This window comes from Scyliorhinus canicula, chromosome 5, assembly GCF_902713615.1.
Source record: "Scyliorhinus canicula chromosome 5, sScyCan1.1, whole genome shotgun sequence".
Taxonomy (NCBI): Eukaryota; Metazoa; Chordata; class Chondrichthyes; order Carcharhiniformes; family Scyliorhinidae; genus Scyliorhinus; species Scyliorhinus canicula.
The window spans coordinates 61,060,874-61,087,657 of NC_052150.1; the positions used below are offsets into that span (position 1 = coordinate 61,060,874).

At 46.5% G+C, this 26,784-nt stretch overlaps 1 protein-coding gene across 1 annotated transcript in view; it reads right to left on the reverse strand.

Moving 5' to 3' along the window:
- fbxl7 (F-box and leucine-rich repeat protein 7) overlaps positions 1-26,784 on the reverse strand; it is a 450,891-nt gene that overhangs the window by 331,149 nt on the left and 92,958 nt on the right. The gene's annotated exons all lie outside the window — the stretch shown is intronic.

The window sequence follows — 26,784 nt, forward strand, 5'->3', positions numbered from 1 at the left end:
AATCACCTGTTGCACCTGTAAACCAACTTTTTGCGACTCATGCACTAGCACACCCAGGTCTCTCTGCACAGCACCATGTTTTAATATTTTATCATTTAAATAATAATCCCTTTTGCTGCTATTCCTCCCAAAATGGATAACCTAACATTTGTCAACATTGTATTCTATCAGCACAGTGGTTAGCACTGCAACCTCACAGCACCAGGGACCAGGCTCAATTCTTGCCTTGGGTTCCTGTCTGTGTGGAGTATCCACGTTCTGCCTGTGTCTGCGCAGATTTCCCCGAGGTGCTACGGTTTCCTCCCACAGCCCAAAGATATGGTTAAGTTGGGTTATGGGGAGAGGGCATGGGAGTAGGCCCAAGTTGGGTGCTCATTCAGAGGATCTGTGCAGACTTGATGAGCCGAATGGCCTCCTTCTGCAGTAGGGGTCTGTGGCCAGAAAGGAAAAATAACCAGCGCAGTGAGCGTCTGTCATCTGAAGTGCATTGTCTGAAAGAGTCATGGAAACAGATTCAAGAATAATTTTCAAAGGGAATTGGGTAAAGAATTAAAGGAAAACATTTGCTGATCAATGAGGGGAGAGCATGCTGATGGGACTAATTAGACAGCTCTTTCAAAAAGTATGCACAGACATGATGAGCTGAATTGCCTCCTGCTCTATATCATTCTATGATGGCACTAATTCTCAGATTCATCAACAAATTGATTTGGTGATTCAATTACCCATTTTGCACACTAAGGGCGGTATTCACCCCTACCCGGTGGGGTGGGGGGTCCCGGCGTAGCGGAGTGGCGCCAACCTATCTGGCGTCGGGCCTTTAGGGGCTAGACCCGCGCCGGAGTGGCTCCCGCTCCGCTTACTGGCGTCAATGGCCTTTGGCATCACGCCAACCGGCGTCGGGGCTGGCCGAAAGGCCTTAGCCGTTCGGCGCGAGTTCACGCATGCGCCGGAGCGTCAGCAGCCGCTGACGTTACCACCGGCCCATGCACGGCGGAGGGGGTCTCTTCCGCCTCCGCCATGGTGGAGGCCGTGGCGGCGGCGGAAGAAAAAGAGTGCCCCCACGGCGCAGGCCCGCCCGCCGATTGGTGGGCCCCGATCGCGAGCCAGGCTACCGTGGGGGCACCCCCCGGGGTCCGATCCCCCCCCACCCCCCGGACCCCGGGGCCTGCTCGCGCCGCCTGCTCTCGCCGGCACAGAGGTGGTTTGAACCACGTTGGCGGGAGAGGCCTGTCAGCGGCGGTATTTCGGCCCATCGCGTGCCGGAGATTCGCCACGGGAGGCCCGCCGACCGCAGGGCGCGATTCCCGCCCCCGCCGATACCCAGGTGGCGGAGAATTCTGGCCACGGCGGGAGTGGGATTTACGAAGGCCCCAGGCGATTCTCCGACCCTGCGGGGGTCGGAGAATTCCGTCCTAAGTTCAATTTCAAACCCCATTTAGCCTTTTTCAATAATCACTGTCACATATAAAGACCGTTAATAGCTGGTACAAAAGTACCCAGTAGTCTGGAAGATGTGTGTTGTACATAACTTCATAAACTAAGTTGGCCTAATCACACTTCAAGTTCCACAACACTGAATGTATAATACTAAAAGAATTTGCCAGTTATAAAACAAATGGGAATCTTTACACATTAGGCACTAAAAAAGCTGTATGGGCACCTTGGAGCAACCTGGAATATATTAATTATCTAATCCTTAAATGGCTTGAAAAGTTATTGTGTCACATTTCCAATAAAAAATGTGGATCTTCATGAAGTTGAAGGGTGCAGACAGAAATGTACTGGCACATGAACATGGAGGTACCTTTTTTTAAATACTTTCGAAATAAAACAAGCCAGCCTGAGGGAGTGTGGCTTTAACTATAGTTAAGCTGTTGTACAACTGACAGACACCCTGGAATGCCAATTGCAACAGCTTTTTCCATCGCTACAGTCTGATCTGCATTTAACCTGCTGAGTATAATGGAGAAACTGTAAGTTTCAAAGTAGATAGCACTGGTGCCACCCTGCAGAACGTAGATGATGTTATCAACATAACAGATTGAGCTTTCTTGGTAAGAAGAGGCCAAGCAGCAGTTTAATTCAAAGCATATGGCCTTGTTTAGTACCTCAAAGGTGGCCCTGCCAAACAGATCCACTGCATGGGGAAACAAAAGGTATACAACATTCTTACAAAGCTTTTATCCTGGCCAGCAATTTTTACATACTTACTTGAAATGTAAGTCTCAACAGGACACGCTATGGTGGTCTGTTAGAATGCTGACTGTTTTTCAAACCTCACCACAAATATCTCTTGTAAAGAAACTCTAAATGAGTATTTTGGACTATGGAGTATTTTTCCAGATGTGTTTCTTACTCCTGACAGTAACAAGGCATAGCTCACATTATTAGGTATTACATTGCAATGCAGACATGAGGAATCCTGTGGTTGCCCGTCTCAAAAAAATGATTCAGGTTTCGGAAGGTTAAAAGATGCTTTTTAAATGATTCTATAATTTATTTATTCAGCATTTATTTCTGAAGTGTGGTGCCACATTAAGATTTGAGGTGTGGGACTTTCCCACCAGTCACAGACCACTGATAACCTATTAGTTATCCTTCCCAGCAGGTTGGGTACTACCAAGCAGTGATCAGTAATTGGATGCCACAATTCAGATTAGATATCTAGGAGGGTCATGGGACCAGAGGAGAATACAGAGTTCGGGTGGAGCGAGACCATGGAAGGTGTTCAAAACAAGGATGAGAACTTTTAAATCATGATACTGCTTGACCAGAAGGCAAAGTTGGTAAGAAAGCATGTGGTGTGTCGGGGGGGGGGGGGTTTGGGTAGCGTAGAGTAGGGGGTTGCTTCGGCAGGTTCTTGCGGGAGGAGAGCCAAAGCTTGCATTATGGCTTGTTTGCTTTTTGTACACTACGGTATAATGTTGCTGTTTTATATGCCAAAAATACCTCAATAAAATTGTCTACTAAAAAAAAGAAAACATGTGGTGGACTTCCGGTGACGAGGTGTGTTGAGCAGGTGCACAAAAGGTGGCTCTCCTCCTGGAATTTAGGCACTTTCAACCCAAAATAGCCCGCTAAATCCGGGAAAGCAAACCCCTCACCCTCCTCCAACACCAACCAAGGCATGCCTTAGCGCAGTAACCCTGGGGGCCAAAGAGAGGTAAAGGCTGCAAGAGCTGTCGAAGAGGACCGAGGTGATGGCAAACACACGGGGCAACAAGGTTCCCAGCCACACCTGAGCGGGAAGGACCGCGATCATCCACGACGAACGAAAGGCGGGAGTTCCTAATGCAGGAACTCCAACAGCTTAAGGATGCCATCAAGATGGAAATGATGGTAATGTTGACGGTAGCAGAGGTGCTGGGCACCATGCAAGCGGCATTGGAGAAGACGGAAATGCGCCCGGAGATGCAGGAAGCAATGATCAAGGAGCTGGAGAAGACCAGTGCGGTTGTATCACCTCACTAGAGGCAGAAATCATGGACAGAAAAGTATCAGGACATTGGAACAGACCTGGCCAAACGCCGGGAGTGAATTTAACAAAGCCAAGGTGCTGTTCGGAATGCTGTACCCCGCCAAGCTCTGGGTGAATTTCCAGGGCAGGGAATACCCTGCTGGGGAGGCAATGTAACCAAATACTATGACGTATCGAACTGCGAAGCATGGAGAGACTATTTTTGCGGGACAGAACTGCCTGGTTTTAAATTGAGTGTCAGAAAGGAGGGAGTGAGAACAGCAGGTTGCAGGGAAGGTGAGGAGGAGGAAGGGGAAACAGACACACGTCAGTCGGGGGGAGATATAGATTGACTCGAGGGGGGTGAGTTAGCATTAGGAAGTATGAGTGAGGGGGGGGGGCCACGGGACATCTCCCGTCGGGGTAAGGGTGCCTGGTGACAGGAGGAGAGAATACTACAGATGGTTGGGGAGGGGGGTCAAAGGGGAAATAAACAGGGGGGGACACTCACAAGGACAAAGGGGAGGAAAAGGAGGTGGGGAGACAGATCCCAGGAGAAAACCAAGGGACAAGGGGGAGAAGGGCGCTAGGCTGGTTACGACAGATCGCACATGGCAGCAAGGAACACAAAGGGAACGCCAACAGCCACTTTGGAGGGCCCCCAAATAAAGAGAAACCCCGGAGTGCTCATCCACATGGCCTCCACATAGATGAGGGATATCTTGCATAGCCACTAGACAAAGGGAAATCTCGGAGCGCAGGGGCTCGCCCATGTGGCCTGCACACAGATGAAGGATATCTTGCATGGCTACTGGACAAAGGGAACTCCCAGAGCGCAGGGACTCACCCACATGGCCTGCACACAGATGAGGGATATCTTGCATGGCCACTAGACAAAAGGAAATCCTGAAGCGCAGGGGCTCACCCACATGGCCAGCACATAAGGACAGAAGAACTAGGAGCAGGAGTAGGCCATCTGGCCCCTCGAGCCTGCTGCGCCATTCAATGAGATCATGGCTGATCTTTTGAGGACTCAGCTCCACTTTCCGGCCTGAACACCATAACCCTTAATCCCTTTATTCTTCAAAAACTATCTATCTTTATCTTAAAAACATTTAAGGAAGGAGCCTCAACTCCTTCACTGGGCAGGGAATTCCATAGATTCACAACCCTTTGGGTGAAGAAGTTCCTCCTAAACTCAGTCCTAAATCTACTTCCCCTTATTTTGAAAGTAGTTCTGCTTTCACCCGCCAGTGGAAACAACCTGCCCGCATCTATCCTATCTATTGCCTTCATAATTTTATATGTTTCTATAAGATCCCCTTGCATCCTTCTAAATTCCAACTCCATCTAGTCTTAAACTCCATCCTTCTAGCAATGAAGGACAAAACTCCATTTGCCTTATTTTTTCTTTAATAAACATTTTATTGATGTATTTTTGGTGCAGTAACAACAAAATAAAAAATATCCATGAAACCATAAACATAGCGCAAAAGCCATATACCTTTTGTACAGGTCCCACCCTACTCTAACCTAAACTACGCCACCACCCCCCCCCCCCCCCCCCACTCTAACCTAAACTACTCCACCTCTACCACCACCCCCCCTACTCTAACCTAAACTACTCCACCCCCACCACCACCCCCCCTACTCTAACCTAAACTACTCCACCCCCCCCCCACCCCCCAGTGTCTGCTGACGATTAATTTTCCGCAAAGAAGTCAACGAACGATTGCCACCTCCGGGTGAACCCTAACAGTGAAATTCTCAAGGCGAACTTAATTTTCTCCATACAAAGGAAGCTCACCATGTCCGATAGCCATGTCTCCGACTTCGGGGGCTTTGAGTCCCTACATGCCAATAGTATCCATCTCTGGACTACCAGGGAAGCAAAAGCCAGAACATCTGCCTCTTTCTCCCCCTGAATTCCCGGATCTTCCGACACACCAAAAATCGCCTCCTCTGGACTCAGCGCCACCCTTGTTTTTAAAATCTTGGACACGACGTCCGCAAACCCCTGCTAAAATCCCCTAAGCTTTGGACATGTCCAAAACATGTGGACATGGTTCGCTGGTCCTCCCACGCATTTTGTGCACCTGTCCTCCACCCCAAAAAATCTGCTCATCCGGGCCACTGTCATGTGACACCGGTGAACGACCTTGAATTGTATCAGGCTGAGCCTGGCACATGTTCCATTCGCCTTCTTAAATCATCTGTTGCACCGGTAAACCAACTTTTTGCGACTCATGCACTCGCACACCCAGGTCTCTCTGCACGATGTTTTCATATTTTATCATTTAAATAATAATCCCTTTTGCTATTATTCCTACCAAAATGGATAACCTCACATTTGTCAACATTGTATTCCATCCGCCAAACCCTAGCCCATTCACTTAACCTATCCAAATACCTCCGCAGACTTCCAATATCCTTTGCACTTTTTGCTTTATCACTCATCTTAGTGTCGTCTGCAAACTTGGACACATTGCCCTTGGTCCCCAACTCCAAATCATCAATGTAAATTGTGAACAATTGTGGGCCCAACACTGATTCCTGAGGGACACCACTAAGTATTGATTGCCAACCAGAGAAACACCCATTAATCCCCACTCTTTGCTTTCTATTAATTAACCAATCTTCTATCCATAATGCCATGCATCTTTATCTTATGCAGCAACCTTTTGTGCGGCACCTTGTCAAAAGCTTTCTGGAAATCCAGATATACGACATCCATTGGCTCCCCGTTATCCACTGCACTGGTAATTTCCTCAAAAAATTCCACTAAATTAGTTAGGCATGACCTGCCCTTTATGAACCCATGTGCGTCTGCCCAATGGAACAATTTCCATCCAGATGCCTCCCTATTTCTTACTTGATGATAGATTACAGCATCTTCCCTACTACCAAAGTTAAGCTCACTGGCCTATAATTACCCGCTTTCTGCCTACCTCCTTTTTTAAACATAGATGAGGGTTATCTTGCATGGCCACGAGACAAAGGGAAATCCCGAAGCGCAGAGGTTCACCCACATGGCCTACACATAGATGAGGGATATCTTGCATACGACTAGACAAACGGAAATCCCAGAGCACAGGGGCCCAGCCTCATGGTGAATACAGTGACCACGGCCATTGTGGATGGCCCCCTAACAAAGAGAAACCCCAAGCACAGGGCGCATCCACAAGGTAAGAACATTTGATCCTACAAGAAGGGGGGACAGAAACCCCCATCAGAATAGTCATCAGGAACGTCAGGGGGCTGAACAGTCCACGTCTAAAAGTATGAAAGCCGACATAGTCTTCCTCCAGGAGACCCACCTGATGGAGAAGCACTGACTGCGGGTATGAGCTGGGTGGGACAGTCTTACCAATCTTGCAATGGGACAAGGGCTAAGGGTGTGGCCACACTGCTCAATACAAGGGCAGCATTTACAGCAACAAGGACAGTTACGGAGCAAGGGGGACAGTACGTCATGATTAGTTGTATTCTGGAAGTGGGATCAGTGGGCCTTGTAAATGTGTACGCTCCAACTGGAAGGGGGGGGGGGACTTTAACTGTGTACAGGATCCATAGACTGACAGAACCCCAAATCAGTGAGCTACACAAATTTCCCCCCGCAATTTAAAACAAACAAGGCGTGTTTCCACACCAAAACAAGAAAAGAACTCTCCCCCCAAAATAAATAATAACAAATAGCAATACAAGAAAGAAGAAAATAACATAACTAACCCACCGCCGCAAAAACAAACCCCCCTAACCATCCCCAAACCCCCCCCCCCCCCGGCCAGGTTGTTGCCGAGACTGACCACTCTCTACCCCTTCGCCAGGAAATCGAGAAAGGGCTGCCACCGCCAAAAGAACCCCTGTACCGACCCCCTCACGGCAAATTTCATCCTCTCCAACTTGATGAACCCAGCCATGTCGTTGACCCAGGTCTCCGAACTCGGGGGCCGCGTATCCCTCCACTGTAACAGAATCCTGCGCCGGGCTACTAGAGACGCAAAGGCCAGAATGCCGGCCTCTCTCGCCTCCTGCACTCCCGGCTCCGAAGCTACCCCAAAGATCGGCAACACGGTAGCATTGTGGTTAGCATAAATGCTTCACAGCTCCAGGGTCCCAGGTTCGATTCCCGGCTGGGTCACTGTCGGAGTCTGCACGTCCTCCCCGTGTGTGCGTGGGTTTCCTCCGGGTGCTCCGGTTTCCTCCCACAGTCCAAAGATGTGCGGGTTAGGTGGATTGGCCATGATAAATTGCCCGTAGTGTCCTAAAAAGTAAGGTTAGGGGGGGGGGGGGGGGGGGTGTTGTTGGGTTACGGTATAGGGTGGATACGTGGGTTTGAGTGGGGTGATCATTGCTCGGCACAACATTGCTCTGTGCTGTACTGTTCTATGTTCTATGTTCTATGGCGAGCCCCCAGCCCGGCCTGACCCTAGACCCAACCACTTCTGACAAAATCTCCGCCACCCACTTCCAAAACCCCTCCAGAGCCGGACATGCCCAAAACATATGGGTGTGGTTTGCCGGGCCACCTGAACATCTCCCACACATCTTCCCCTCCGAAAAACCGGCTCATCCTTGCCCCCATCATGTGAGCCCTGTGCAGCACCTTCAGCTCAATTAGGCTGAGCTGTGCGCAAGAGGAGGAAGAATTCACCCTCTCCAGGGCGTCCGACCACGTCCCATCCTCAATCTTTTCCCCTAGCTCTTCCTCCCACTTCGCTTTGAGCTCTTCTACTGAGGCCTCCTCCTCCTCCTGCATCAGCTGGTAAATACCTGAGATCTTCCCTTCACCGACCCACATCCCCGAAAGCACCCTGTCCTGCACCCCCCTTGGCGGCAGCCGCGGAAACTCCTCCACCTGCCTCTTAACAAAGTCCCTGACCTGCATATACCTAAAAGTGTTCCCGGGGGGGAGGTTCCACTTCCCCACCAGCTCCTCCAGACTCGCGAACTTCCCATCCAAGAAGAGGTCCCCAAACTGTCTGATGCCTGCCCTGTGCCAACTCCCAAATCCCCCACCCATTCTCCTTGGCGCAAAATGGTGATTGCCCCGTATTGGGGCCCAAACTGAGGCCTTCACTTCCTCCATATGCCGCCTCCACTGTCCCCAGATTTTGAGGGACGCAACCACCACCGGACTCATGGAGTACTTATCCGGGGGGAGTGGAAGTGGGGCCGTCACCAAGGCCTCCAGACTCGTACCCGCACAGGACGCTACCTCCAGTCTCTTCCATGCGTCACCCTCCCCTTCCCAATGCCTCCACCAATCCTCCAACTCAATTGGGGCCCCCAAACCCTCCACCCGCTCGTCCCCTACTCTTGAGAACTCCAGCTTATCCAAAAAGCGGTCCATCCCGCCTGCTTCCCCGGGGGTACCGCCCGGTACAGCCCCTCATAAAAGGATCTGAACACCCCATTGATGTCCTTTCCACCCCGCACTAAGTTCCCACCCGAATCCGTGGCTCCCCCAATTTCTCTAGCTGCCTCCCGCTTCCGGAGCTGGTGAGCCAACATCCGACTTGCCTTCTCCCCGTACTCATACACCGCCCCCTGTGCCCTCCTCCACTGCGCCTCCGCCTTACGGGTGGTTAAAATGTCAAACTCCGCCTGGAGACTGCGCCGCTCCCTCAGAAGCCCCTCCTCCGGGATATCTCCTATCCACCCTGACCATCTCCTCCACCAGCCTCTCCCTCTCGACCCGCTCCCCCCTCTCCCTGTGCGCCCGAATAGATATCAGCTCCCCTCTAACTACTCCTTTAGCGCTTCCCAAACCATCCCAACCTGCACCTCCCCGTTGTCATTGGTTTCCAGATACCCCTCTATACCCCTACGGATCCGCCCGCACACTTCCTCCTCTGCCAAAAGCCCCACTTCCAGCCTCCAGCCAGCGCTGATCCTTCCCCTCCCCCAGCCCCAGGTCCACCAAATGTAGAGCATAATCAGAAATGGCTCTCGCCGAATACTCCGCCCCCACCACCCTCAGGATCAGCGCCCTGCTAAGCACGAAAAAGTCAATCTGGGAGTACGCCTTATGAACATGGGAGAAAAAGGAGAACTCCCTACCCCCCCCGGCTTCAAAAACCTCCAAGGGTCCACCCCTCCCATCTGATCCATGAACCCCCTCAGCACCGAGGCCGCTGCCGGCCACCTGCCCGTCCTAGACTTCGGGCGGTCCAGAGCCGGATCCAGCACCGTGTTAAAGTCCCCACCCAGAATCAATCCCCCTGTCTCCAGGTCCGGGATCAGGCCCAGCATACGTCGTATGAAGCCCGCGTCATCCCAGTTGGGGGCATAAACATTAACCAAGACCACCCACTCCCCCGAAGTCTCCCACTCACCATCACATATCGACCTGCCCCATCCGCCACCACTTTGGACGCAACGAACGACAGGCTCTTACCCACCAAAATTGCCACCCCACGGTTCTTCGCATCAAGCCCCGAGTGAAACACCTGTCCCACCAAACTCTTTCTTAGCCTCACCTGATCCATAACCCTGAGGTGCGTCTCCTGGAGCATAGCCACATCCGCTCCCACCCCCCTCAAGTGAGGCAAGACCCGGGATCGCTTGACCGGACCATTCAGCCCCTTCACGTTCCATGTGACCAACCGAACCCGAGGGGCCTTCCCCCTCCCCCTACGCCGATCAGCCATAGCCCTTCCTCAACCCGCCACGCGCCCAGGCAACCCCCCAAGCCCGCTCCCCACGGTGGCAAACCCCCAACCCCCCTCCCAACCCCCCCTTCACCATCCATTCCCTCACAGTCCCTGCAGCAACAATGCGGCACCCCCCCTCCTCCTCCCCCCCAAATCCCCTCCCCCCACCCCCCAAGCTAGCTGCGTTACCCGCAACATTATGCTTCCGTGAGTCAGCTGACTTCTGCTGATCCCGGCTACTCCCGCCATAACCACGACGCCCCCCGGATGCAATGCAGCCGCCAATCCCTCCCTCCCAGCCCCAATTTTACTTACAGTACAAATGCAGAAAGTCCCCATGATATGTGGTAATGTAAACAAGAGCTCGCAAATTGGCACCCATTTCACATGCCACCTTTTCTCTTCTGCATTCAAAGCAATTGGCTATCGTTTGTTCTGTGCTAAATGTCAAGACCAAATTAACCCTACTTAACATCTCCATGTGCAATTTTGTACAAATTGCAGTGTGTGGAAGATGGAGGTCAAGAGATCAGCAAACAAGGCAATCCGGCAATCTCTCTCTGGCTTGGCCCTCCTCCTGTGCTGCCTTCACTAGCCTTGCGTCCCTTCCCATGGTCTTCTGTCATTTCATTCTGCTGTTCTGTGTATTCTCAATTCCCAGCCATTCCAGCACAAACAACTGATCATTCAGCCATTTCAGAATTATATCCCTGAAACTCCCTCCCCTATGTTCCTCCACTCTCTACCTCCATTTCGTTGACTAAGCCTTGTCTGCCCCACTGGAACAGATTGAGTTGTTCTTCTGTGTTACAAGTCCTCAGCAAGTTCAAACTGTTGTTGTTGGCAACCGTTACAATTTTGGATCATCCCGACAATCCATTTTACTATGTGACGCAGGTTCGGACGTCTTATGAGCATAAACGTAACTTAACGCGAATGGACCAAAGGGCTAACCTTTTGCCACTGGATTATATTTTTTATGCTCGTTTTCTTCTCGTTTTCAGCTTACACCACAGCCTAGCAGCAATTTGAAAAGGAAAGTCAAATGTGAAAGTCTCTCCCAGCCAGCACACCACCTCTCCATCGACAGGTTCTCTGCTATGCCCCCTCATGGCATCACACAGAAAATGGATTCCTCGCCGCCTCAGGTGAAAGCTTCAAGGGAACCCAGAGGAGGTTTGGCCCCAAGACATGCAGTATGCTGTCCTGTCAGCATGTGGACACATCCTGGCACTCATGAACCAAACTCTCAGTTATGGGCCCAGCTCCACTGCCTTGTGGATGCCATGGCAGAGATGAAGGCCAAGAGAAAAACCCTAACAAAAAATCTGGAATAAAGCCCAAAGGCAGAATAATGTCTCAATATTGCATCAGAACAAGCCATGCCTCAAGGTGTTCTGGAAACCTCTTAGATCATGGCACTGGCACCAGCTGGATCGTCTCATCATCAGACATGACTGTCTGAACAACAACCAAGTCCATGCCAAACATAGTGCTTTACATTCCTTTCGACCTAACCAGAAGGTGAAGAGTATTGGGCAGCCCAAGGTCCCCATAAACCTTTCCCAGGATTACGCTATGGAGAGGACACTTTAGTTCCACTGCAGAGCATTAACATAACACGGGAGACAGCAGTTATGTTGGATAAGCCCAAATTGATACAGACTGAGTGTTAGGGATTCCCTCTGATGGGAGAAGGGTCCACCATTTCCCATGTGCCAGTCACTGCCCACCTCAAGTTTGGCAGCACACAATTAGTAACATGCTGACCCATCATGGTTCACGTGCTTCAATTAGTGCTTGGAGCTTAGAGTCTCTGCTCAACAAATGGATGTAATCCATTTCACTAGGCAAACAAAACAAAAAGAAGTTGCCATCTCTTCGATTTGAATGGGGAGATATCAGGGCTAGTGTACAGGCTTGACAGATGACTTGCAGCTCATCAATAACTTGCACAAGACAGTTGTGATTCACATGAAACTTGATGGGATTCTATATATAACACCCCAACAAAAGCTGAGGCTTTCAAGAGTAGATTGCTGAAAGACAAGCAGTATACCTTCATATGGCAGCGGAGGAGGTCAAAGGAAATGTGCAAACAGGTTGTAGGCTTTGCTGTAAGGAACTCACTGCTCTTTATGATAGAACTTTCTACAAATGGCTCAGCACATATTCGTTCTATCCACCTCTCAACTCAAACAGGACCAGTTAACATCAGGAGTATCCATGTTCCAAAGCTGTGCGCCACGACAGAGACAAAAGGTCAGTTCTACAAGGCGCTTGATGCTGCCATCAGCATAATTGCTAATTCATAACCACTAAGCCAGGACATCTTTACTTTCCTTACCTACTGGAGGATTTCAACACAAGTGCAGGTGTAGACCTCCTGGCTTGAGAAAGATGTATGAGAACTGACACAGACTACTTTGGCTTTGCTGCTACCATAAACTTTGTGTAACTACCACCAGAATAAACCATGCCAACAAGGTGTCCTGGAGACATCCAAGATCAGGGCATTGGCGCCAGCTGGACCTGATCATCATCAGATGTGACTCTTTCAACAGCATTTTAAACACACTGCTGCTACAGGACTAACTGTGATACAGATCAGTCCCTATCAAGTTCTATGTCAATCACAGTTGGCTGTAAGTCACTGTCATTTCTGTGCACATGGTAGTGATGTTCCAGTTTGCCAATCGAAGAGTTTGCTCTTTTTGTTTTTTTTGTTTGTAATGGATTCAGTCAACTTGTTGAGCAGATCACTCCCTGGTAAGCACCAAGATTAGGGTGCAACTCTTGACGCTTTTTAATTCAAAGCAGAAATGCGATCCAATATCAACATAAGCTATTCTGCGTTCCCAGATAAGAACCCACAGCTCCAGAACTCAATGGAACAGTTGCCCTTTGGCATTCCCACAGCGAGTGTAGAAACAGAATGTAATATGCTTCAAGACACGATCTATCATAGCCAACTCTCAACATATGGGAGGCAAGACGGGAAAAACACTGACTGGCTTGAGGCTAACATCGTTGTGATGGAACCTGTCATTGGAGCCAGTGATCCACCCTCAGTAATTACAACAGGGAGCAGAGTGAGAAAACTCTAAATGCACAAAGTGCTGCTCTAAATAAACTCCCAACAGGCTGCCAGGTGGTATGCCATGGCTACTGGTTACAACTTTGCCAGAGTATGCAGATATCCTTCAACACAGGGGATACTAGGGGCATGTATGATGAGACCAAAAGTTCCATGAGCAAAAAACAAATAGCACTGAAAACAAAGCTAGGGGAAGTCATCAGCGACTGCAGTGAACAGCTGGGGAGCTGGGAGGAGCACTACCTTGAGTTGTGTTCTAGGGAGAACAGGGTCCCTGCAGAAACTCTGGTCACCATCAAAAACCTGCCTCTGATGGAAGAACTGGATATTGAACCCACTGTGGAGGACCTGAGCAAAGCTATTGACTCATTTGCCATGGATAGAGCTTCAGGTGCTGATGCTATGCCACCTGAACTCATCAGGCACGGAAAACAAGCACTCTTGCAGCATCTGCACAAACATCTGTCTCTGTTGGAGGGATGGGCAGTACCCCATGTGTGCTGCGAAGGTTGTGACCCTGTATAAGAACAAGTGTGATCTTAGTAATTGCAACAATCAGCGATGCATTTCCTTCCTGAGCATCATGGGAAATATATTAGCTCATGTTAACTTTCTCAGATTGCAGAACTCTGCTGAATGCATTTATCCCGAATCCCAGTGTGTTAGACGTTTAGCTGCTGTTGTATAAATAGTCAAAGGTTCTGCTCCTTTTCACAAACACATTTATTTTACTTTAACAGACTCTGCACAAAACTCTATCATCACATCACCTGCCACAAAGGTCACCTGAAACCCCTTTACATATCACTGTCAATTATTGGATACTTAACATAAATGAGACAACTAATTGGAATGTCTCTTAACCCATTACGTAACAGTCTCCCCTTTCTTGGAGAAAAAAATAATTAGGTGAAAACAAAATTACAAGAATCTCAAAAACACGCACGCAATTTCCCCCTTCTTTTTTTCTCGATTTTAGAAAAAAAAGTCACAGAAACAGGCGCCCTTCATTAACAATATCCAAAAGTTTCTGTGAGCAAGCCCTTCTTTTTGTAAAACAGTCTGACAATTGATAGCTACTGTCGACCCATTTAATTTTTGCTCTTTCCCCTCTGTCCAACATCTGCTTCAAACTTGCGATGTCTATCCTCAATCTTTTTTCATTGACATTTTTTGTAGAGTGCACATTTTCCCACCAGGATTTACTGTCAATGTGACATTCAATAGGTATATTACCCAAATCCCCAAATTTCTGTCAATATCTGAGACATATAAAAGGCCATATCCACCGCCTCTACAAGACTGAATGTCTCAGCAGCCAAAGTGCTTTTGGCCACTCTCCTTATTTCCTTTGTTTCCCACACAAGAGGGCAACATTTACCATGGTTCCCAAAAGGAAAACATACCATTACATAAATTTGCATAGGACGCAACACTATAAACTATGAGTTTCAAGTGCCTAAGGTCACCCAAAACCAGATACCTCAAAACACACTCCTGCATTTTTACTTTGACCAACGCTTTATTTGCTCTTATTATGTCTTCCATTTTGGGATCTTTCATTTTTGTACTCAACTCTAAGACATCAAAACTCACGTCCAGTCCAGTCTGTCTGCCTAACCAATTCAGTTGCCCAATTAAACTTCGCAGTTGCTCTTTTTCCATCTTTGAAACCATTGCGTCTTTTTATGAAACCCGGCCACGACTAACTACCATTGGACTGATGTTTTCCAAATAGGATTGCTGACATAAAGTTGCCCCTAACTTAGTCTGTCCGATTTCCAGTCCAATATATTTAAATGCACCGGAAGCCTGACTTCCAACCCTGAATTCTTTCCTCAAACCAGAGATTACAATAGCTTGAAATCACTAGTTCCACCCCACGAATAATCATCGACATACATCATAAAGATGCCAGAAAGATTTCCTTTAAAACCAGTAAAACATTGCCGGATCTGCTTTCAACTGGCAACAGCCTAACATTAACAAAACTGACCTTACCAAAAAATACTATAGACACGTCATTAATCCATATACACATTTGTTCAAATTCCAGAGTACTCCTTCTGTGTTAGCTGTCTCTTTAGGAGGACGAAGAAAAATGTCTCTCTGGAGCTCTTATATCTATAGATTTGCATTCCCATGCCTTTGTGGCAAATAGAGCCAAAAAGATCTTTAAAATAACATTGTAGGTGAATCTACCCTTAAATCCTGATCTTCTAAGTTTTCTTCAAATCCCCTTGCCACAAGCCTGGCCTTTGCCTTATAAGTTCCATCCGGAAGAACCTTTTCTGTGCAAATCCATCTGTGGGACAGAGCTCTTTGTCCCCTATCCGGTACTGCCGTGTATACCCCAAATTCACTCCAACTATGCATTTCTTGCTGTTTGGCATCTTTGATAACTTTTTCATCTAATTTATTGGAAGCCACCAAAATCTCACGTGCATGTGGGCTTCTACTCCTATTCGTATTCGTAGTCCTACTCATGTTCCGAGACCTTGATAAACTACGTCCCCTCTCCCGCCTGGTATCTCTTCTGTACTGCCACTGCTTAATCTTTCCCTTCTGCTGTGGGATGTCCTTTCAATAGTTCTCAACCTTTTCCTGCGGACCTGTTCACTGATATATTATCTGAACTGGCACTGCGTTTCTGTGCCCTCCATTTTTGAACTTTGTGTTCCCAATCCATTGTCTTAACTCCCTCCCCTGGCTGCTGTATATTCAACCAATGTTAATACTTTCCAGTGGCCTTCCCTGCTCTACTAATAACAGTTGCATCCTTCCATTGACTAGACCCTTCAGGCAAGTATGTCACTTTTGTACCAACTTTTGGCAGTTGTCCTTTCAGAACAATGGCCTGTTCTAATTCATCAGAAGTATCGTGTTCCTCTACAGAAACCCTGCCTTTATCAGTTAACTGGTCCTCATAGTTCTGTAACACGTGCATACCAGATGACCCTGGTTCCTTGTAATGCTCTCTCTAAATTTGAAAATTTGTAGTCTGTACCCATTATCCTTGATGAATTTACCCTGAACAGTTTGATTGCCATGTTGCAAAATAATTGTTTTGCCATCTATGACTATGATCTTCCCTGTACCTTTCCATTCATTAAAATTGTCTCTCTTATAGCATACTATGTTTCCTTGATGAAAAACATACGATGTCTCCTTGATGAAAAATGATATTTGATGGCCGTACATTATGCCTTAAAGCTCTGCGAATTCTTTCAGAGACTTCTGCTTCCAAAAAAGCATTTCTACTGCTATGAAATGCATTTAAATGCTCTGCAAAGGCAGAGCTAATTGTAGTCCCTTCCTAAGCTGGAGGCTGGTCATCCAAAATGGACAGAATTTTTGGATTTCTACCAAACACTAATTGATAGGTGATGTGTTAGGCAGGTTGGTTCGACGTTGACTACAACTGAATGCAGTGAATCTAGACACAGACGTCTGACACAGGAGATGATCCAAAACTGTTTTATTTAACTAGTGGACTGCTGTACATGTTCAGCTGTGGGTTTACACTCTACTAATCTAACTGATGACTTCTTACTGGCTTGACCAGACTTACTAGCTACCGCATGGTGATAGTGCTCACTAGCTTGTGCACTCTGACTGTCTCAGTAGCTGAGTCCTGAGAGAGGGAGAGTCTTAATGCCCTGTGGGCTTTATAGTGGTGGTGTCTGTTAAGTAATGGGTTAAGAGACATTGCAATTAGTTGTCTCATTTATGTTAAGTGTTCAATGATTGTCTCATTTATGTTAAATGGTCAATGATTGACACTGATATGTAAAGGGGCTTCAGATGGACTCTGGATCTTGTGATGTGATGATTGCGGTTAGTGCAGAGTCTGTTAAAGTGAAATAAAGGTGTTTGTGAAAGGGCGCTGGACTTTTGTCTCTTCATACCACAGCATCCATTCGTTTAACAACTGGTAGCAGAGGACGGTTGCTGTGTAAATGTGAAGGGTTGAAAGATACAATTTTTCCAGATCAAACCAAGGAGTGAAAAAAAAGGAGCTAGATGGCTGAACCCAGGATGAAGATGGCCGGATATGATTATCCTCCCTTATTTTCTGAAAGGGAATCATACGACCAATGGAGAAGTGCGGTAGTTATGTGGACTAAGGTGACTGCTTTAGGAAAGAGAAAGCAAGGTATGGCATTGGCTCTTTCTTTACCGTATGGCAGTAAAATCCGAAACACAGTGCTTTCTGAGCTGGAGTTGGAAGAGTTAGACTCAGAAGAAGGTCTGGCGACTTTATTACTTTATATGGATAAGATTTATAAGAAAGATGACTTGTTAAGTGCGTATGAAGCATGGTCGGATTTTGATAAGTTCCGGAAAATGGAGGATTTATCTATGGAAGACTATATAATGGAATTTGGCAGACTTTATAAAAGGCTGCAGAAACACCGGCTGGAATTTCCACAGTCTGTGTTGGCCTTTAAATTACTTGACTGTGCTAGAGTGAGCAACATGGATAGGCTCTTGGTTTTGACAGGAGTTCAGTTTACGGATAACAATACCTTATTCGAACAGATGACAACAGCTTAAAAAAAAATTTGGGGGAAACATTCAATTCCAATGGCTCTGATGACCCAAATAGGTCAGCCTGCTATAAGGCAGAATATGGAAGATACACTACTAATAGGATGGCGAAATCGTATGGCTACGAACAGGCCTCAAGACTATAAAAGGAGACCGAGACAAGGAAATTATGAAGACAGAAACCCAGTTAGAACCTACAATAGGAGGATGAACCCCAGAAATGCACGGGGCATGATAAGAACATAGAACATAGAACATTACAGCGCAGTACAGGCCCTTCGGTCCACGATGTTGCACCGTCCTGTGAAACCCTTCAAAAGTCCCTCTACACTATTCCCTTATCGTCCATATGCCTATCCAATGACCATTTGAATGCGTTATAAATCGATGTTTTCGATGTGACTCTCAATACCATTATGCTTTCAACTGTCCAACTCGTTGTGATAGAGTATTTGAAGCGACACATGACACGGAAGAGTCAGAAGAGGAAAAAGATAGTGACCAGAAAGAAGGCATTGTCCTATTAACAAGCTGTTTTACGCCGGTAATGAGGGTGTTGGTTGTAGAATCCTTCAATTTTGCTGTATTGCACATCTACTGTGTGTGGAATTGACTGGTTAAAATGTTATCTGGACTCTTTGAATGCTGAAAATCGTAACAAGGTTAAGGAATTTGAAAGTTCCAGAAGTTTCAGGTTTGGGATGATAATACTCTGAAGTCACTGAAAAGAGTGGTGATCCCTTGCAATATTGCCGTAGTGAATCATTTCATTAGCACGGATGTTGTATCAAGTGAGATACTTATGCTTCTGAGCAGACCGTCGATGAAGAAAGCATACATGAAACTAGATATGGAACAGGATAAAGCAACAGTTTTTGGAAAGATGATGGACTTACAATTTACACAGTCGGGACACTATTGTATTCCATTACTGACAAATAATATTTCAAGTAGAGTGTTACGGATGTGTTATTGGCAGTTGAAAATGGGACTTCAGCTGATAAAAAGTTTGCTATATTAAAACTGCATAGGAAATTTGCGCATCCGTCTCCTCGGAGGCTGAAAAATTTATTAAAGGACGCAGGGGTAAGGGATGAAGATTATACGAAACTGATAGAACAGGTTAGTGATCGCTGTGAAGTTTGTGGGAAGTACAGAAGGACACCAGCACGACCGTTAGTAACCCATCCTTTGGCCAGGGATTTTAACGCATTGTGGCCATCGACCTTAAGATCTGGGATAAAGCCAATAATATATTTATTTTGCGTTTTGTAGATTTAGCAAGCAGATTTAATCAATTAATGATTGTACGAAGTAAAGAAAAAAAGAGTAATTCTGGATCAAATTGTGGAAAATGGATAGGGACAGGAATGGGCCCTCCGGCAAAATTCCTTACGGACAATGGTGGAAAATTTGCAAGTAATTTAAAGGCCAATACAGACTGTGGAAATTCCATGTTGCGTTTCTGCAGCCTTTTATATAGCCAAATTCCATTATAGTCTTCAATGGAGAAATTCTCTATTTTCCAGAACTCTATCATCACATTGCCTGTCACAAAGGCCACCTGAAGCCCCCTGACATATCAGTGTCAATTATTGGATACTTACCATAAATGAGACAATTAATTGGAATGTCTCTTAACCCATTACTTAACACAGTGCACTTTCAAACTGAAAGATTGACATTTGGCATGATCTTCTCAGTCTGGTAACAGCAAAAGAGATGCTGTAAACAAAAGGTGACCACTATATATTGCTTTCATCGATCTTACCAAGGCATTCGACCAGCTGAATTTAAACTGGAGAAAATTGCTGCTCTCTGAAGCTGCTGAACGTTGTCATGGAAACAGGAAATCACATGATTGGTAAGGTCAGCAACAGGGCAACGTCAGAATCTTTGAAATCTGCAGTGGGATTCAATAGTGTTACATTCTGGCACCAACAACCTTTGGCATGTTCTTCTCTTTGATGCAGTCATGTGCCTTCAGTTCATTTACAGAGGGTGTCTACTTACATGCCAAAATTAACGGAAAGCAGTTCAGCTTTGCCCACAAAGGTGCAGCAAGTCCTCATCAGAGAGTTGCTGATGATGCCACACTAAAATTCCATACAAAGGAACACCTTCAGCAGCAAATCGACAGACTCGCTCATGCCTATAAAGAGCTTACTTTGACCATAAGCATCAGGAAAAGAAATGGTCCACAACATGGCTACACCACCAGCTATCAGCACCGACAATAGGACATTGGTGCAGACTTTTGATTGTAGAACCATTCAAATGTGAAACTACCATCAGCAATTGGATTGGATTTGTTTATTGTCATGTGTACGGAGGTACAGTAAAAAGTATTTTTCTGCGAGCAGCTCAACAGATCATTAAGTACATGGGAAGAAAAGGGAATAAAAGAAAATACATAATAGGGCAACACAAGATATACAATGTAACTACATAAGCACCGGCATCGGATGAAGCATAAAGGGTGTAGTGTTAATGAGGTCAGTCCATAAGAGGGTCATTTAGGAGTCTGGTGACAGTGGGGAAGAAGTTGTTTTTGACTCTGTTCGTGCGTGTTCTCAGACTTCTGTATCTCCTGCCCGATGGAAGAAGTTGGAAGAGTGAGTAAGCCGGGTGGGAGGGGTCTTTGATTATGCTGCCCGCTTTCCCCAGGCAGCGGAAGGTGTAGATGGAGTCAATAGATGAGAGGCAGGTTCGTGTGATGGACTGGGTGGTGTTCACGACTCTCTGAAGTTTCTTGCGGTCCTGGGCCGAGCAGTTGCCATACCAGGCTGTAATGCAGCCCGAGAGGATGTTTTCTATGGTGCATCTGTAAAAGTTAGTCAGGGTTAATGTGGACTTGCCGAATTTTCTTAGTTTCCTGAGGAAGTATAGGCGCTGTTGTGCTTTCTTGGTGGTAGCGTCGACATGGGTGGACCAGGACAGATCTTTGGAGATGCGCACCCCTGGGAATTTGAAACTGCTAACCATCTCCACCTCGGCCCCCTTGATGCTGACAGGGGTGTGTACAGTACTTTGCTTCCTGAAGTCAATGACCAGCTCTTTAGTTTTGCTGGCATTGAGGGAGAGATTGTTGTCGCTACACCACTCCACTAGTTTCTCTATCTCCCTCCTGTATTCAAACTCGTTGTTATTCGAGATCGGGCCCACTATGTTCATATTGTCAGCAAACTTGTAGAAGTTGGAGTTGGAACCAAATTTTGCCACGCAGTCATGTGTGTACAGGGAGTAGAGTAGTGGGCTAGGTACGCAGCCTTGCGGGGCCCCGGTATTGAGGAGGAGATGTTGTTCATTCTTACTGATTGTGGTCTGTTGGTCAGAAAATCGAGGATCCAGTTGCAGAGTGGGGAGCCAAGTCCTAGGTTTTGGAGCATTGATATGAGCTTGGCTGGGATTATGGTGTTGAAGGCGGAGCTGTAGTCAATAAATCTTCTGCTTGATATTGAACTCAACACACGTGAAAGCTTCAGCTGTTACGTCCTAGCTAAGTAAGAGACTGTGGAACGGCAGTATCATGATTGAGGACACCAATCTGTGAGTCTCCCATGCCTGCATCCTCAGCGCGCTCCTTTACAGTAGTGAGACCTGGACAACATATCCCAGACAGGAGAAAAAGCTGCTGTACTTTCACATCTCCACTACAAGGACACCTGCAAGCAAGATATGACGATGGCAGACATTGACAACAGGAGGCAGTTGCCGATGGCCGTTACCTCTGAAGGATTACTGTTTGGAGGGCAGTGGAAGAGCCGAGGGGGAACAGAAAGGCTGAGAAGAGGGCCCAGAAAAAACAGAGTCCAGTGAATCGTGTACTTTCTCAACCAATTGTCTTCCTATGCAGCACAGACTGCCACGCCAGAGTGGGACGCCTGAATCACACCAGGTGATGTTTAAGAGAGAGCTAACCATCAGCATGCAAACCACTGACTCACGAGATGGAAGAGACACTAGACACCCCTACATTGGAGGTTTTTGATAGTTTCACCCTACACTCCTGATCTTCACCCTACACTCCTGATCTTCCAGACAGGCAGAAATAAATACCAAGCTGACATCAAACATTTCAGTCTAAATTAAAGATTGTTGGAGAAAAATATTCACGGTTGAATGAGCTGGTAGTATAAGTACTTAAATCTCAGATACCTTTGACCATTGTCGAAACTGAAATAAATTAGTGTTTTGACATTTTTGTCATCCTTTTTCCAGAGTCCTATACAACATTTTACGTAAGCCCAAATAGTGGCATTTAAGTTATCCTACCTCACCACAACCCGGATGTAGGATTGATCCGAGAGAACTGAAAATGATCTGTAATTTTCAGGCTTTAGAGCATAATAAGCCTTTCCTGTCAACTTGAGACAACAATGGCTTTGCGAGCAGAATGCTTTGAAAAGAAAGACCAGTATAGATAATGACTGTATTTCTTGCAGTCGCAACTTTGCACACATTATCGTAATATAAACGAAGACGTGCCATTCTTCGAAGCTGTACTTCAGATAAGAGGTGGGATTCTCCATCCCACTGCACCCGTTTTCGGGTGCAGCACGCCCCTGCTGGCAGTGAGATTCTCCATCCCAACAGTCGGCCATTGGGGGTTTCCCATTGTGGGAACCACCACAGCATTGGGAAAGAATATAATACACAAATTTTATAACTAATTGGTCAGATACCCATTTCAGCAACAGTGACAATTTGCACAAACTCTGGCAATGATGATTTTTCCACTTCTCTACCATAATTTCAATGACTGGGCTGCGAAACTCCAGAAAAATTTGGAACCTCTTCAGAAATTCACCTTCAACATTCAAAAGTTAACCAGAAGACCATCATGGGTGTGACTGAGCGACCCCACTGTGCCCGGCATGGATATGGGCACAACGGGTAAATCGCACGTGAGCCCCAAATCGGGGTACACACCGTATCCGTCTCGTTTCACCCTCATTGGGCAAGATCCAGATCGGAATATTTAAATTAGCCTAATTGCTCATTTAAAAACAGGACGCAGGATTCACCTGGGACTCACCACAAATGTGGAGCAGTCAAACGACACCAAGGGATGGAGACCGCCAGGTGGTCGGGGACAGGGCATGGTGGCACTCTGGCACTCCCCATGGCATCTGGGAACCTTAGCACTGCCATCCTGGCACCCTGGTAATTTCACCTGGGCACTCTGGCATGCCACCTGACAGGGTGCCTGGGTGTCAGGCCCGGGGTGGGGGAGGGAGGCCTTGCCAACTAGAGGGGGGGGGGTTTCCCAGGGCCTCCCCAAGGTTGGGGTGTGCATCAAAAAAATCAGGGTGTCCTGGAGGTGGGGGGGGGGGGGGGGGGGGGGGGGGGGGGGGAAGATCAGGACTGCCAGACAAAATGGCACCCCGATTTGCAAAGAGCCTTTCTTGCTGGCGAGCTAAAAACCAGCAAAGTGATGTTGGAGAGCTGCAACCATCAAGAAACACCCCCCCCCCCCCCCCTAAACGCGCCGTTCAGCGGACTTTCAGCGCGCCTGTCCACTGAATTGAGGCCTACATCTTATTTCTTTTAATTGCAATTGTGAATATTAGTTTTAAACCAGTCTCACATTTGAGTACCATGGGTGGCCAGTGTTTTGTTTGTTTTCAGCTGAGGTCTCAGTGGAATCACATCACAGACAGGATCAACAGAAATTGTCTGAAAATATTACCACAGTCAATAAGCCCTCTTGTAGTCTGGTCTCACTAACGGAGGCCTGGAAAGTATCTACAATGAGGACGATCCTGTTTTCCTGACTGTCAATTAGTGGATGCAGGAAGGGGAACATGATCTACAAATGGTAATAAGTGAGGGAAAGTAATAATTATCCTTTCCATAAATGTTTATTCAGTGTTGCAGGATGAGTGTGATGTAGCAACAACCAAGTGGCCTTCGGGATGGGAACAAACTCTGGGTCCTAAACCCACAAACACTCCACCACCACCACCCTCCGGGGCGGGGGGGAATCACTTGGAATTTTGATGGAAACAGGTTCCCAGTCCAATGTCCAATTAAGCATTGATTGGGAGGCTCACAGAGCTGAAGGACCAACCGGAGATTCTCCAACTGCAGAGGAACACCAGGTTCCGGTCTGGAGAAGGTATTCTCTTAGCTTTTAATCTTTTATTAGAAAATACAAAGAAAACAGCTAGGCCACCATTATTGAGGTGGGGGGAGCCTCTCTGACCTTTGGCTGTGCCCCACCTATGAAGGCACGGAGTGTTTGCTGGTGGGTGCCTGCCTCCAGGCGGTTAACTTGCCCAAAATCAGAAAACTGGAGAATCTGCTTAAGTCATGGTTAACAAGGCTCTTAGGAGCTGCTGCCTGCTTCGCGTGGGCAGGCGATCATCCCAGGCCCCAAATCCCACTGCCAGGAACCATGTTGGAAAACCGACAGGCCAGGTGTCCTCATAACCTACATTCCTGACATATGACGGGGCTGAACATTCAGTTCCTTGTTTCTGGTGACCAATAAAAAAAAACAGGTGCTAAACAGCTATCACAAATCCACACGAATATTTTGGATTTTAAAATTAATCATTTGGCTACTTTCCTTTTAACAGGCATATTTTTCTGGTTCGGTTTCTAATAAAATATAAATTAAAAAGGTTATCCGAAGAGACATTTCATATATCCCCAGTGTATAGAATATCCTGAACTGGGGTTTCCTCCATTCAATATTATCTTCCCCATCCATCGCTGAAAAACTTCCCTATTGCCAACAGATTTTGGCCGGGTTCTTAACATTAAATTTCTCAACTCTCAGTGGAAAAAGCCAGAGGCCAACATCCGTGTATGTTTGGCACCAGCAACTGGTAACTTTGGTCAGAACACAAAATGCTGAGGTTTTATTTATGCTATAGTTTCATGTTCATGTTCCTCACCCCTCCATAGATACATCACCCCCTTCACTCCTGATAAGCATCATAGTTTTTCAGCTCCTTTCAATCGGCACTGGGCAGCAAATTAGAACACAGTCGTCATTGCAACTTGTAACATAATAAATATGCTTAGCTGACAAAAGGCATCCTCTCAGCCAGAGGAACAGCAGCATTGCAAAAGGGGGAAAACATGTCTCATAGAATTATGCAGCACAAAAGGAGGCCATTCCTCCCTTCATACCTGTGCCAGCTCTCAATCATCACTGCAACTTGTAACATAATAAATATGCTTAGCTGACAAAAGGCATCCTCTCAGCCAGAGGAACAGCAGCATTACAAAAGGGAGAAAACATGTCTCATAGAATCATATAGCACAAAAGGAGGCCACTCACCCCTTCATGCCTGTGCCAGCTCTCTGAAAACTATCTAATTAGTTCCACATCCCTGCTCTTTCCCCATTGCTCAGCATTCCTTTTTCCTTTTCAAGTATTAATCCAATTTGCTTTTGAATGTTACTATTGAATCTGTTCAACCATCCTCTTTTGGCAATGTGTTCTAGATCACAACGCGCTGTGTAAACAATTTTTCCCACTTGTCGTCTCAGTTCTTTTGCCAATTACCTTCAATCTGGCTACTGATTCTTCAGCCACTCCTTATTTACTTCACCAAAGTCCTTCAAGATTAAGTCCTTCCTTAACCTTCTCTGCTTTAAAGAGAGAAATCCCAGTTTCTCTTCTCTCTCCACCTAGCTGAACTCTTGCAACCTGACAAACATCCTTCACGTGCTCTCTATTGCTTTAACACGCTTCCTGAAGTGCAGTGCTCAGTTGATAGATTCAGCCGAAAACAAAATGTAAAATCAAATCAACAATTGTTCAACAGGATTTTTTTGCTTTTTTCCTTTCTATTTCTAATTCCAAAACACTTCCCAAAATAGTCACAACTTTAGAAAGAATAATCTAATCTTGAATGTTTATTTTTGTGATATTAAGTTACCTCCAGAATTATTAGTCAAACAAGCAACAACAGCACAATCCAATAGCGACAGTAGGGCTTGATGCCTGTTACTTTATTGTCTACTCACATGATTAGCAACACAATGTAAATAAACATAACCAATATTAAATTACTAAAGCTCAGTGCTTGACCTGAATTTGGAATTTTTGGAAAGTAATATTAGTAATTACATTGAACTTACAGCACTGAAATAGGCTATTCAACCTGACAGGCCTACGCCAGTGTTTGTGCCTCACAGGAATCACCTCCTGAATACTTCACCCTATTTGCATATTCTTCTGTTCCTTTCCCCTTTTTATTCATGTATCAGATTCTAGTTTCTTTCTCTTTTTAAAACTCTCCCCCCTATCCACCCTATCCTCACCACCACCTAGAAGTACAAGGAGCACATGGACTTAGTCATCACTAAAATTTAAACAAACCTCTTTTAATGCTATCCCTGCCCCAGCCCTAATCGCACATCTTTCTCCAGTTTCTTTCTCATCTCCCCATATGCTCTCTCTGAGGTCACTGACCTCCTGCTCCCTCAACCCTATTCCCACTAAACAGCTGCCATCACCTAACTTTCCCTCCTGCCCCCATGCTAGCCGATATTGGTAAGAATTCTTTCGCTTCAGGTGTTGTCCTCTCTCCATCATCACCTGTCTCCTTAAAAATCAACCCTTCATCCCACTGTCCTTGCAAACCTTTGTCCCATCTCCAACTTCCCTTTCCCCTCCAAAATTCGTGAAAACATTGTCACCTCCCAAGTCTGTTCCCAACTTTCCCGGAACTCCATGTTTGAATTCCTCCAGTTAGATTTCCATCTCTGGCGTAAAACTGAATTGACTCTTGTTAAAGTCACAAATTACATCCTATGTGACTGCAACAAAGATAGCATTTCCCTCCTCATCCCTCGCAGCCCGTTTGTGGCCTTTCACACAGAAAAGCACATCATTCTCTTCCAACACCTCTCCAGTGTCGACCAACTGGGCCACTCTGCTCTCCAAGTGCTTCCATTCTTATCTAATTAATCTCAGCAGATAATCAGTACAATGGCTTCCCTCCTTACTCCCACACTGTTACCTCAAGGTTCAATTTTCAACCCACTCCTATTTTTCA